This window comes from Xiphophorus couchianus, chromosome 23 (assembly GCF_001444195.1).
Source record: "Xiphophorus couchianus chromosome 23, X_couchianus-1.0, whole genome shotgun sequence".
Taxonomy (NCBI): Eukaryota; Metazoa; Chordata; class Actinopteri; order Cyprinodontiformes; family Poeciliidae; genus Xiphophorus; species Xiphophorus couchianus.
The window spans coordinates 21,060,014-21,074,000 of record NC_040250.1 but is presented as its reverse complement, the minus strand read 5'-3'; positions in this window follow the sequence as shown (position 1 = coordinate 21,074,000).

Sequence of the window (13,987 nt, the reverse complement as noted above, 5' to 3'; positions counted from 1 at the left end):
CACATAGCGCCAGCAGATGTCAGTGCAGTGACCTCAAGTCATTTGTCAATAATGGTAAAGATAAAGTCATTTATTATTTATTTATTGAAATTATTACCTTACCAATTATCAGGTATCTACACTTTTATCAGCCAACTGAAGCACAACCATTTAGTTAAGATTTCTTTTGACTGTGCATTGATGTTCATACGACATATTCCATTTTTACCTTCCACAATTACTCAGTTTTTAAACAAATTAATCTATTCTCTTTTCACGTTGTCTTTGAATAGCCTCTTTCATCCTACTGACTTTTTTACTTCACATTCTGATTAGATCACTGAACCCACAGTGGTTTGCAAACGTCCTCTGTGAGTCCCCTCTAATAGACGTGGTTTCGGTGCAGCGGCGATTAATACCACAACACAGCATAGGTATATTAAAATTATTAAAAAAGATTAAAAGTATATTTCTGGCTTATTTCTTTTCTTGCTGTAAATCGGCAACGTCAAAAGCTTAAACACGAGCTGAGCATGAAAGTGAAAACAAATAATGTATTCACAATATTTACTGGGTAGAATAAGATTGCCCCTTTTTGCTATTGACGCATTAAACCCAATCTGGGAATTAAGGCAGAAATTTATGCAGCCAATGAACATGAATCATTATTCAATCTATTCCCCATAACTTGTAGACCTGAAATGTAAATGTGGGGTCAGAAGTCAATGAAATAAGAAACAAAAATGAAATGCAGCCCTGATTTATGTGTCTGATTTGTTTGGGTGTCTCTTCTTTTTGTCCCAGAGTCATATTTCCTTTCCCTTCAAGCAGTGCTAAAATGAAGAAAGCGCCGTGTTTGGGAAAGGCTGACTGAGACGGGAGCTCTGGTGATGAAAAGCATTTGTTGTATACTGACCTCTTCTGCTCTCAAACTGCACTGCACTTGAAACAGGGGAGCATGAGCACAATTCAGTCAGATGTGAAAAATGGAAGAGTAATTTAATGAAGCTCTGAAATCATATTTGTAGTTCAGTTTAAAGGCAAGCAGATTTCTTGAGTAACCCTCAAAGTTTTATTTCGGCTTTGTACCCGTTTTGCTTTGTTGCACATGTTTAACCTTTAACTTTATATTATTGTAACCTCTGTTGAGGGCTCAATATTTTTTTTTCTTTCGAAAAATTTTTATTGTTACTGTAAACATTTAAAAACATTACATTGTTGCAATTATTCAGAAATTTCCAAAAACTTACAAATTCATCAATTTAGGCTAAAAGAAGCTAAGAACAAGAATTATAAAATACAAAAACTCTGTGTGTTAAAAGTTGAGCAGGACCGGGGTGACTCCCTCCCAAGTCCGGAGCCGTCTCGTCCTTCCAGACAGCGCTGGTGCTCAGAGGGGATCCCGCCCTAAAGCTCCTTCCCTCCTGCCTCACCCGGAGAGCCAGGCCGCCGCTGCCTGGACCTCTGCTCGTGGAGCGCCGGCTCCTTCGTCCACGGAGGCGCAGGCGATTCTTCTTGGTGGCTGTGTCCTTGGCGCGCCACCTGCAGCCCGTGATGTTTCTCTTTTTTCTGCCGCCATCCGGATCACAGCCACGGGGGGCATCTGCCTGCGCCTGCTCACCAGCAAGTTTCTGGAGGTCCAAGTGGCGTCTTTGATGGTGGCTGGGGTGAGCCACATCTCAGCGAAGTCTTTTTTAGTCATTTTCTGCTGGCTCACCCCGTACAGCACTAGCTGTCCATGGAGGACCTCCCTTGCTGGCAAGTGTGGGAATTGCAAGGAGCCGGCCTTCGCCCACAGGTCCACAGCAGCGCTGCACTCCCACAGCAGGTGCCTCACCGACTCCGGTGCGCCACAACTGGGTCGGGGGCAGATGGACGTTGCAGACATGCCGCGGGAGTGCATAACGGCTCTGACCGGCAGGATCCCATGAGCCACCATCCATGACATCCTGGAGTCCGTTTGGAAGGAGCTCAATAAAAACACTCAATAAAAACACACACAGGGTCGGATAGCCAGAACATTCAGAACTTTAATGGTGGAACACACAGGTCTTTTCATTCGAACAGATAGCCTTTTCGCTCACGGTTCGCTCTCTTCTCTGCCGCTAAGCCTCATGGGAAAAACACATAACAACATAACAGCACCCTCTAACTGCTACATTGCCCCCCCTCAGACGGCTAGCTGTCCCCAGCAACCAGGAATGCCTACGTGAAATGAACCACAACATTGAACAACAACAGAACTCTTAATCCATTACGGATTAACTACAAAGTCTCTAAACCGTGCAGGAAGGCGCCGTTGTCTGGGGTTAGCGCGCCGGGACTCACCCCGGACAACTTGAGGCGTAGGAGAAACCACTGGCGGAGGGTCCGTCTCCAGCTCGCCAACCGCAGGCTTGCCTGGCTGGTATGGGGCCAAGCGGTCCCGGTGAAGAACCACCAGCCGGCCCCTCTTGCGCAGCCGCACCCAGTACACCACATCAGAAAGTCTGTGAATCACCACAGATGGCCCAGCCCACTGACTGGTTAGCTTTGGGGACAGTCCTTTTTTCCGTTCAGGGCAAAAGACCCAAACCTTGTCCCCAGGGTCGAAGTTCCTCCCCTGACAGCGCGAATCATAGGCACTCCCGAGCCAGTTCATGAGCAACCCGTAGACGCTGCTTTAAATCACAGATGTAGCTCAGCCCTGGCCCAACAGGTTGCTCCGTTCCGGGGGGTGGTCCAAACACCAAGTCCACTGGGGTGCGTAGTTCATGGCCAAACATCAGCAAGGCAGGGGTGCAGTGAGTGGACTCCTGGACCGCTGTCCGGTAAGCCCACAAGATGACAGGCAGGTGTAGATCCCAGTCATGTTGCCGTTTATCCACCAGAATAGCCAGCTGGGTGGACAAGGTCCGGTTGAACCACTCAACCAGCCCAACGCTTTGAGGGTGAAGTGGCGTGGTTCGTGTCTTCTTGATGCCAAGCCTCCGGCAGACCTCACCAAACACCTCCGCCTCAAAGTTCCGGCCCTGATCACTGTGCAGCTCCTCGGGGGCACCGAACCGACAGAACATCTCGCTCACCAGTCTTTCAGCCGTGGTGGCAGCGCTCTGGTCGGGGATGGCATATGCCTCCGGCCACTTAGTGAAATAGTCCATGGCAACTAGGATGTAGCGGTTCCCTCTTTCCGTCACAGGAAATGGGCCTAGTACATCCACACCCACTCGTTCCATTGGAGCACCCACCTGGTACTGCTGCAAGGGGGCATGTGAGCGCTGGGTTGGCCCTTTCTTTGCTGTGCAAGCATCACAACAATGGACATGGAGCTCCACATCTTGGCGGCAGCCGGGCCAATGGAATCTCGACCGGAGGCGTTGCAGCGTCTTAGCGACTCCAAAGTGACCTGCCCCCACAGACCAATGGACCATCTGGAGCACCTTGGCCCGCAACTGTTTGGGCACCAGCAACTGAAGAACGTGACGCTGTGCTGCTGGAGCTTGCCACTGTCGATAAAGGAGCCCACTGTGGCAGCAAATGGTGGACCACTTGGAGTACAGTGCCTTAGTCTCTGGATCTAGAGCTGCTATCACCTCCCAGGTGGGCCGCTGGCCAGCCTCCACCCACTGCTTGATCCGAGCGAGAACAGGGTCCCGATCTTGTTCCTCCTGCAGTTGTTTGGCCTCCATAACTTCCACACCATCCACAGACCCTTCGGTCACCCTGAGACACCTAGGATGTTGTAGGTTTTTGCTGACGACTTGTAGAGCCACGGTCTGGGGGCCCATTGACCCACGTCCTTCCACCCGTTGACACTGCTTACAGCCAATTCCTATTGCACACGGCCGGCGGGACAGGGCATCAGCATTGCCATGAAGCCGACCAGCCCAGTGAACGATTTGGAAGTTGTAATCCTGCAGTGCCTCTAACCACCGTGCTAGTTGCCCCTCTGGCTCTTTGAAATTCAGCAACCAGGTCAGGGATGCATGGTCAGTGCGAAGAAGAAACTTCCTCCCATAGAGGTAGTGGCGGAAGTGTCGAACCCCCTGGACAACAGCCAGCAACTCCCGCCGGGTGACACAATAGTTCCTTTCTGCCCGGCTGAGGGTGCGGCTGTAATAAGCAACAACCCGTTCTCCTGTCTCTCCCCCTTGCGAGAGCACCGCCCCAATGCCTCTATCACTGGCATCAGTATCCAGAATGAAGGGTTGGTTTGGGTCAGGATACTGCAGTACTGGGGCCCCCACCAGTGCCATCCTGAGTGCAGAGAAGGCAGCAGCACAGTCTTCATCCCAGTGGAAAGTTTGTCCCTTTTGGGTCAGCCGATGCAGGGGGCTGGCGAGAGTGGCAAAGTCCTTTAGAAATCTCCGGTAATAGGAGGCTAGCCCCAAGAAGCTACGCAGCTCCTTAGTGTCCCGAGGCTCTGGCCAATTCCTCACTGCACTGACCTTGTCTGGGTCTGTAGATACTCCGGCTGCACTGATAATGTGGCCCAGAAAGGTGGTCTCTCTCCGGAGCAGGTGACACTTCCGTGGGTGAAGTCGCAGGTTAGCCTGGCGAATGGCATCAAACACTTCCTGAAGGTTGGCCAGGGCAGCCTCAAAACTGTCTGCGTGCACCAGAAGGTCATCCAGGTAGACCGCACAGCGGCTTCGTGGAATATGGGCCAACACCCTTTCCATGAGGCGTTCAAAGGTAGCTGGGGCATTGCAGAGACCAAAAGGCATAACCTTAAATTGCCACAGTCCCTGCCCAATGGTGAATGCTGTCGTTGGGCGAGCTTCTGGAGACAGTTCCACTTGCCAATAACTGCTGCGAAGGTCGAGGGAACTGAACCAACTGGACCCAGCAATGTAGTCCAGCGTATCGTCAATGCGTGGGAGGGGGTAGGAGTCCTTGCAGGTGTTTTCATTCAGTCGTCGGTAGTCAACACAGAACCGCCAGTCTTTGTCTTTCTTTCCCACCAGCACTACCGGTGCGGCCCAGGGACTATTGGAGGGCTCTATGACATCAGCCTTTAGCATCTCTTCGATCTTCTTCTCTGCCATGGCCCGCCTTGAAAAAGGCAGACGGTGGGGCCGTAGACGGATGGGTCTCGTTTCTCCAGTGTCGATGTCGTGCTGTACCAGATTAGTGCGAGTACACTCCTCATCCTTAGCAGCAAAAATGTCAATGTAGGCCTCCAGCAGGTCCTGTAACCGTTCACTCTGCTCCTGATCCAGTTCTCCACAGCTCCGCAGGCACAGCTCCCGTACAGCCTGCCTTGTCTCCCCTGATGGCAGTTCTGCATGTGCCTCCTCCGTCCCCACCAAGTCATCCAGTGGTCTTTGTGGAGCCCTGTTGCGGTCTTCTGCTAGTGTTGGTGCATTAACCTGTTGCACCTTCTCTTGACGTTGGGAGTGAAGTTGAACGGCTTTGTGGCCCACTCGGAGCGTGGCTGAAGTAACATCTATTATGTCCCCCCACGCCGCCAGCAAGTCCAATCCAATAATACAGGGGTCCTGGATTTTCGCCAGCCAAAACATGTGTTGACTTTTCTGACTCTCCACCTCCACATCAAGGACCCGCCAGCCTTTCATCCTTGAGTGCTCCCCAGTGGCCGTGGTGATGTATTTCTTAGTTAGGGACCATTCTCTAGGACTTAGTGCCTCTGTCCCAGGCAGTATGCCCGGTCGAACCAAGGAGGCCGTGGAGCCAGTGTCTATCAGAGCACAGAGGGCAACACCATTTAGCGTAATGTTCACATATAGTCCATGTGGGCTGCCTAGTCGCCCCAACCGCATTGCATTTTCAGTAGTAGGGGTGTATTCTGGTGGTGGCAGGCCCCCTCCAGTACCACCCCAATCAGTTTAAAGGAGGCTGTAAGTCTCCTTTACGTGGAGCTGGTGCTGGACAATCACGAGCCAGATGCCCCAGCTCTCCACAACGGTAGCACTCTGGTCTTCTTCGTCGCCGACCCCCGGATGGTGCTCGCGGTTGGATAGCGTTGCTTGTCTCAGGTTATCCTCATCATCACTCTCAGTACAAGCTTGGTTTGCATACAGCCTCACCCCTGGAGCGGTATTCTTGACGCTTAGAATAGGCTCTACCCTCTCTGCCTCCTCCAGCACCGCTGCCCAGCTGTTATGAGAGTGGACACCGATATGTTCACGAAGTCTGGCTGGCCGAAGTCCCCTAATGAAGGCTTGGAGGGCAAGTTTCTCCTGTATTGCTTTCTCCAGATCAGGGTAACCTTGTCGAGTTTGTAGCAGAATGTCAGCTGCATAAGAGCCTAGGGACTCACTATCCAGGCGCCAGCGATTAATCAGCTGTTCCCTTGCATGCGCGGCATAAATCCTCCTGCCAAAACACCTCCAAAGAGCTTCCTGGATCAACGGCCAACTGCAGCGTTCTTCTGGACGTAGGTTAGACAGTACTTGTAGGGCACCCCCCTCTAAGCTCAAGGCGACTTGAAGCGCTGTCCCCTCTGGGGACCAGCCACCCAGTTTGGCAGCCATCTCCACCTGGACAAGGTAACCATCCAGTGCTGTCTCCCCATTATAACGCGGGAGCTTGGGTAGAGTTGGAAGGTGACGCCGTCGGGGAACCTCCTCCCAAGCAATCCTCTCCTCCGACTCTTGCCTTCCGATGGTAGGCGGGGAAGCAGGGACGCGGGCACCTACCAGCCTCGACTCATTAGGTCTGTCCGGACTCGACCTCTAAGTGATTCTTGCCTGGAAGGGTAGAAGAATGGCGACAAATTTGAGGAAAGGCAAACACTCTAGCTTTGCGGCTGCTAGGCCCGATACCGCCTCGGAGCAGACTACTGCTAAAGTCGGAAGCTCAGTACCTCCTTCTCCTTCCCGCGGCGAGGCGGACGCACTCTCCTTGAAGTCTGACATTCTTGCCGCTATAAAAACCGATATCTCAGCTGTGATTAAATCCGAAATAAAAGAGGCTTTGGCTGAAGAGTTCACTTTTATTAAAGGAGAGCTACAAGCGAGCGGAAGTGGCTAACGGCACAATGCTACTTCGTGCCGACCTAGACCACGTTAAACAAAGCCTCAAAGAGGTAGAAGACGGCTTGTCAACCTGGTCCGATGAGGTTGTTACTCTACGCACCACTGTGTTGGAGCTGAAAGAAGAAGTTGATGGGCTCAAAAAGAAGTGTGACGATATGGAAGGGCGCATGAGAAGGTGCAACTTGTGGATCATTGGGGTTCCCGAGACGCCAGAATCCAGCTCCACTGCAGCAGTGGCTAAATTGCTAACAGAGGTGCTACAGATGGATAAAGCGCCACTGATTGACCGAGTTCATCGTACTGGCAGTGGGAGCAAGTCAGGCGATAAGCCGCGGGTTATTGTCGCTAAGCTGCACTATTATCAAGAATGTGTGGAAATATTACGTCGGGCCCGGAGCCGTGGCCCTCTTCGCTTCAAGGAGGCACCGATTATCATCACATCTGATTATACAGCGGCTGTGGCCAGGGCCCGGGCGGCGTTTTCGGAGGTGAGGAGGCTTCTTCGCAACCGACGAGATGTTCGTTACGGCCTGCCTTTTCCTGCTAGGCTCCGCATTTCCCATGGGGAGGAAGACAAGGAGTTTTTGGATGCCAATAAAGCAATGGATTACGTCAAAAAGAAAATCATCTCAGCGACGGCCAGCGAGGACCGATGTTAACTGCAGGTCCAATCCCCATCGTTCCATTATTTCAGGTTGTACGGAACCTTCCGACATTATGTCCCGTGTTATATCTTGATTTAATTTTCGACTCTATTCTGAGGGACAACATCCTTCTTTTGTGTTCTATGTATGAGGGTTTCGCAGGGGGTCTGTCCAGATCTTGGTTAGTGATGCATTTACTGTATCGATGCAGCAAGGAGCATAAACGACATTAATACTTTAAAGTAGGGGCACCCTTTTTTTATTTTGATTACTGTTATTTAGCTTTGGCGGGAGCCCAGGCAGGGAGTTAAGTTCCCCAGTACAAGCACAAATGTGTGGATTTTTTGTTTGTTGGGTTCTTCGTGGTTATTCGGGAGAGAGGGGTGGGACTATACTGGATCTATTTGTTTTGAGTATGCCTTCTGTCAGGTTACCTTTTTGTGATGGTTTGTGGATACTGTACTACATCTGATTGACCATTCATGAGCAGTCCTAATACTAATAGGTTCATCAACAGTCACCCAGTTAATTGTGTGAGTTGGAATGTGAAATCCCTTAATGGTCCAGTGAAATTTAGGAAAGTTATGACACATTTAAGACAACTTGATGCTAATATTTCTTTCTTGCAGGAGACCCATTTGTGTAAAGCAGACAGTGTAAATCTATGTAGGCGATGGTCCGGTCAGGTGTTTCAGTCTAATTTCCAATCTAAATTGAGAGGGGTAGCCATCTTAGTTGGCAAACAGGTGCAATTCACGGCATCCAGTGTTAAAACGGACGCTGCTGGACGCTATGTTATTGTGGTTGGAAAACTGTATGCACTTCCAGTTATTTTAGTCTCGGTATATGCTCCAAATTGGGATGATCAAACATTCTTTAACACGCTCTTTTCAAATTTACCTAATATTTCAACACATAATCTTATAATTGGAGGAGATGTGAACTGTGTGCTATCATCCCTTGATCGTAGTACAGTGGGAAGGATCTCTCTCTCTAAATCTGCCCAGTCAATTAATTCATTTCTTAACACTTATGGAGTGGTTGACGTATGGCGTTTTCGAAATCCAACCCTAAGACGGTATTCGTTTTTTTCCCCTGTTCATAAGAGCTATTCCCGGATTGACTATTTTCTCCTCGATAAACGGATTTTACCTTTAGTGAGCGAATGTAATTATGGGGCTATAGTCGTTTCTGACCATAGTCCGCTCATAATGAAACTGAACATTCCTGTTATGCAATCAGTTTATCGTCCTTGGCGACTTAATCCCATACTTTTATCTGACGAAAACTTCGTCGATATGCTTACTTCTGAAATTAAGTTTTTTATTGATATTAATCGGACTCCTGGGATGCCACTCAGCACTGTTTGGGAGTCATTAAAGGCTTACCTGAGAGGCCAAATCATCTCTTACTGTGCAAACAAAAAGAAGAAAGGTATCGAACGGCTAAAATTGTTAACAGATCAGATTCTACAATTAGATAGGGAATGCTCCCATACTTTTACACAAGACTCTCTTCAGAAACGTGTATTACTTCAGACAGAGTTTAACATCTTATCTACCCAACAGGCCGAATATTTATTATCCAAATCTAGGTGTGGCTACTATGAGCATGGGGAGAGGGCTGGACGCCTTCTTGCGCAGCAGCTATGGCAACGTTCAGCTAAACAGGATATCTCAGCAATAAATGATGATCATGGTGTAAAATGTTGTGAGGATGCCGGAATTAGTCTATGTTTCAGCAAATTTTACCAATCTCTGTATACCTCTGAAGCCTCACTTAACCCAACTGAATTGGATGATTTTTTTAAAGATATTAAAATTCCTTCACTAAGTTCTGATCTATTGTTAAAAAAGAGGTAATTTAATACTAGCTTTGGACAAAACGTTTGGCTCTTTCCTCTTTAATTTGCCCGGGATCCTTGACGAGCGACGGCGTTCTGCTAAAACGAAACAACAACAAAGCGTGTTGACGTCACAGATCACAGAGTTTAATTCCATACAAAGAAATGAACAACAAAGCTGCAGAGGAACAGAGATATGCATTTTCTCATAAAAATAAAGACAGACAAGGGGGAAAACAGACAAAACACGAAACAAAGACAAAGGAAAAAAAAAGCAAAAAATAGCGGCCGCTCCTTGCATTTTCTCTCCTTTGGTCATCTTATACCAAATAGGTGTTTCCCTATTTAATTTATGCAGCCAAGGCGTTCCGTTCTTTGACCAATTGGAAACCCCCTCAGGCACCCAGAGAAACTTGGAACTCCCTGATCTACGGCAAAGATTGAAGGCCGTCTGGTTTTCGTCTCAGTAAAAGGGCGGACCACTTAGTGCTCATCTCTGTCTGATACGGGCGCCGAAAAGTCTCTTCCCCCATCGGAATGTTACTTTTATTGCTCTGTCTGTCAGCGGGGGAGGAAAAAGGCCCTGCTTGTCTGAATGCCTGCTTATTCAGCTCCTTACCGCATCTCAGACGAAACCTGTTCCAAATAAGAGTATTGAATATAACTGTTACACATGTCGTAGATTAACTGTATTAAGCACTAAAATTAATCATTTTTCCTTAACACTATCTAACGAATTGGAAAGAAATTTTTCTTTAGCTGAGATTAACTCTGCAATTAAAAATATGCAAAATGGAAAATCTCCAGGACCAGACGGTTTCCCGGCAGAATTTTTAAAGAAATTTTTGGATTTACTTTCTCCCCTGTTGCTATCAGTTTTTGAGGAGTCCCTGGCCACACATTTATTGCCGCTTTCTATGCGTCAGGCTGTAATTTCACTGCTTTTAAAGAAGGATAAAGACCCCTTGAGCTGTAGTTCATACCGCCCAATATCGTTATTAAACACTGATGTTAAAATTCTCACAAAGATGTTGGCAAAACGATTCGAACGGATTATCCCTACAATTGTTTCACCTGACCAGACTGGTTTTATTAAAAATCGTCAATCCTTCTTTAATATCAGGCGGCTATTTAATGTGTTGTATACTTCTGCCCCGCCCAGTCACAACTGTAATGAAATTTTAATCTCGCTGGACGCTGAGAAAGCGTTTGACCGGGTGGAATGGAACTATCTATTTAAGACCTTGTCCAAATAAATAACTTCGGTCCTAAATTTGTTTCATGGGTGAAATTGATATATACCTTGCCAATGGCAGCAGTACGCACTAACAGTAATCTATCATTGAAACGTGGGACGAGGCAGGGATGCCCACTCTCGCCACTTTTATTCGCAATTGCAATTGAACCACTTGCAGTGGCTTTGCGAAACAGCCCCAAAATTAAAGGTATTAATCGGTTTGGCACTGAACATAAAGTTTCCCTATACGCTGATGATACACTTCTTTATATCTCAGATCCCTTATCTAGTATTCCTGAGTTACTTATTTTACTTCAAAAGTTTGGAAACATTTCTGGCTATAAGGTTAACCTTCAAAAAAGTGAATTGATGCCTGTGACTCCAATGGAAGTGCAGCATATGGGTCCAGTTCCTTTCAAAATTAGCCCCGCTAAATTTAAATACCTTGGTATCTGGATTACTCACAGTCACAAAGATCTATATATAGCAAACTATCTGCCTCTCCTGGTGAACCTTAGGAAAGACATCACTACATGGACATCTCTGCCTCTATCCTTGGGAGGTAGAATCAATATAATCAAAATGGCAATACTGCCTAAATTACTTTATCTATTTCAGAGCGTGCCAGTGTTTCTCACCAAGACTTTCTTTACAAATTTAAATAGTGAGTTGTCGTCATTTATTTGGAATAAAAAGCACCCGCGGATAGGCTGTAAGATGCTACAGCTACCCCATGGTCTTAGTGGCTTGTCACTCCCCAATTTCCTATATTATTACTGGGCGGCTAATATTAGAGCCTTACTGTACTGGTTGAGAGAGGACAATCCTGCTCCCACTTGGGTGACTTTAGAGAGGAATTCAGTTACGGCTAGCTCTCTCTCTGCTCTACTCTGCTCCCGGTTACCGTTTAATCAACCAATCTCAACTTATACTTCTAATCCGGTTATAACTCACACAATAAAAATCTGGAATCAGTGCAGGAGGATGTTTAAAAGTACGGAATTATTAATATCTGCTCCAGTATCAAATAATCACATGTTTGCGCCTTCACTAATGGATTCTGTTTTTAATGCCTGGAGTTTAAAGGGAATAACTTCTCTAAATGATCTTTATATAGACAATAAGTTTGCCTCTTTCGAACAGCTCACACAGAAATTTGACATTCACAAGTCACAGTTTTTCAGGTATTTACAATTGAGACATTTTGTAATGTCAAACTCTGGATGTTTTCCTCTACATCCACCAACTTCTCTTGTTGATGAGGTTTTGATGTGCAAGTCTGTAACAAGACGCTCTATGAGTAGAGTCTATTCTCTGCTCAGTTCATTTAATGATACCAATTTAGATTCCTTGAGGGTCAAGTGGGAGATGGACTTGGAGGAGTCCATATCAGATACAGTTTGGCAAAAAATTATTCAAAATATCTATTCGTCCTCAATATGTCTGAAACATGTTATAGTTCAATTCAAGGTAGTACATCGTCTACACTGGTCTAAGGACAGATTGTGCAAATTTAAAAGGGACTTAGATCCGACGTGTGATCGTTGTAAACAATCTCCAGCCACACTTTTACACACATTCTGGTCTTGTCCAAAGTTACACAGATATTGGCAAGGCATTTTTGACACTTTTTCAGGAATATTTGGACAAACTGTCTGTCCATCACCACTCATCTCTCTCTTTGGGGTGGCTCCAGCAGAGTCCTCCTTCAGCAAACATCAAAGGACTGTGTTAGCTTTCTGCTCTTTACTGGCTAGAAGACTCATTCTTCTTCGATGGAAGGATCCACATCCTCCAATATATGGACATTGGTTAAGAGAAGTTATGTCTTACATTCATTTAGAGAAGATCAGATATACTGTTAGGGGATCTGTAAACAAATTCTTTGACATCTGGCAGCCATTTATATCTTATGTCGGGAATATTTCGGCAGATAACTTTGTGTAAAGGTCAAATATTGGTTCTTTGTGTGCAAACCTTTGCTCTGTATCGGCTGATGTATGAATAAAACGTGTATTCTTGTTGGGGTAGTAGATCCGGTATAGGAGAGGAGGGTTGAGAGGGATTTTTTGTTGTATATTTCGTCAGTCTTTTTTTTTTGTTGTTGTTGTTGTTGTTGTTTTTGTGTGTGTGTGTGTGGTGCATGTAAAAAATAATAAAAAGACCTTGATCAAAAAAAAAAAAATCCCTGATGTTTGCCAAAGGTCCTGTTGAGGAAAAATGATCATTTTTGGTGCTTAATACAGTTAATCTTACGGCATGTGTAAAAGGTATATTCAACACCCTTATTTTGAACCAAACAAACAGGGGCCAAATGCAGATCACTAAATGGGGCCTCCCGCTGTGCGGCCAGAACACACAAAGCCATAAAATTAGCATTTCCGGCAGGGCAGAAGCACTGGAGCTTGAGGGAGAGACATCTGGTCTGTTCACAGCAGTTAAAAAACCTGCAAGAAACCAACATCTGGGATGGTGTGAAATTTAATGCCACATAGAAGAATGAAACCGCTAACATTTAATTTCTAAGTATTAATACCATGTTTTTACTGAAGATTGTATTATCTCATTTTAAAACTACTAAATGATGAATGTATTTGAAAAAACTGTTTTATCTGTGACTATATCAGAAGCAAATGGAAATTGTTTGAATGAAAATGTTTTGTTTACTATTAGAAAATGGCTCAGAAATAATACCTTATTTTGCTCTGTTGAGCTTATGTGTTATTTTGGCAGGACTCAATCTTTTGGGGTTCTGACTGTAGAGAAGCAAAACTGGGGTTTGTAAAGATAACAATTCCTTGGAAATTACTGGATGCAAGTCTCTTTGAGAATTTAAGGAGAGATAATGGAAGAGACTTCAGATTTCACAGCTATCTGTGAAGTCTTATCTTAGGATTTTACTGTGCCCGGGATGGCCGTGGGACCACAGGGGGTCAGGACGAAGCGGTTCGCTCTTTTGTTTTACCAGAGACCATATGGCCCTTTGATCTTTGCCGTAAATTAGGGGGAGTTCCTAAGTTTCTCTGAGTGCTTAAGGGAGTTTCCAGTTGGTCAACTAGAGGAACGCCTTGAGTGCATATATTAAACAGAAGAAACACGCCTATAGTATAAAACTTCGTGTCAGCACTAAAAATTCAGAGTTGCCACTATTTTGCTTTTTTGCAGCAGCTATCTCCAAAGACACGTCTTTGCCTTTTCTTTGTTTGTTCTTTCTCTATTTTTTCCTGTCTCAAGGTAAAGAATGCATATCTCTGTTCCTCTGCAGCTTTGTTGATTGATTCATGCGTTGCTTTGTATGGGATTA